The following is a 1,152-nucleotide window of genomic DNA, read 5'->3' as shown; positions in this document are numbered from 1 at the left end:
TCGGAACATTGGTCTAATTTTCACTTTATTACAATAGGTTCGTGAATACATTGTCTACAGCCGACACTTTCTGGCGAGCCTCTTGTCTAAGAGAACGCACAAAGGCTACTAACTACCCTTCGCTAGCAAGATGTAGTCTTGCTACAACAACATGCTGAATTATAGGTTTTGTGGAATTCTCATTATTATAGAGTTCAGTTACCTTGACGTACAAAACATATCTTCATAAAAGGATTAGGAAATCACTCCCCCTTCCAAAGCTCCTCACTCCAGGAGGTGGTGCGCACTCACCCTCACTAGTCTATGATATATGGAGGGCACTCCGACCCGGAATAGGCATGGCATGTACTAAACAGAAATGCAACATAATATATATGTATAGAAATCCCCCCCCCCCCCCAATAATAACTCATCTTCCACAAAAAAAAAAAGAAATAGAAAATGAAATATTGCATGTAAAAATGTACACAATACAATATAAATAATCTCACTCATTTCTTCTTATGACCTCTGCAACTAGAATACAGAATCCCCTACGTGAAAAAAAAATCACATCAACATCAGTATTGCACAACCTCATCAATAACCTCCCTCTGGTTGCGGGCAATACGGGGCTTTTTGGGCGAGACAGTAATAAGAATAGATATTCCTTCATCCATAGATTTTACTTGTCCAGTTTTATGGCACAATTTCACAACACAACTCAACACAACCGTTTCACCATTTTTTTAAATCACTACTACACTTGCTCTTGCAACTATCAACCGATAGCCACTAGCCCTTTTCCCGAGAAAATCCTCCATCTTTCCGCCCTTCTCTTATAACTTTGAGTAAAAGGTATTTACATCTACACATTCTCTAACACTGCCTTTCCTCAAGGCTGAACTTTAATCCCGCAGCCACGTTGCCCTTCGGGAACTGCCCCAGTCCCAGCAACCAGGAATCATATATATACATGAATAATACAGCATCTGCCTGACAGATCTCACCTGACCTATTGAACCTCTGATTGTTTTTAGGTTAACTCAACAGTATGACATACGTATTGCCACACTCAACAAAATTACCACAACACTTTACGTATACATTAAGCATCAACATAAAAACCCATTGTCATCATCAAGTTTATTCAAAACACGTCAAAAGAAGAAA

Source organism: Palaemon carinicauda, chromosome 7, assembly GCF_036898095.1.
Source record: "Palaemon carinicauda isolate YSFRI2023 chromosome 7, ASM3689809v2, whole genome shotgun sequence".
Taxonomy (NCBI): Eukaryota; Metazoa; Arthropoda; class Malacostraca; order Decapoda; family Palaemonidae; genus Palaemon; species Palaemon carinicauda.
Note: the sequence above shows the minus strand (reverse complement) of the source record.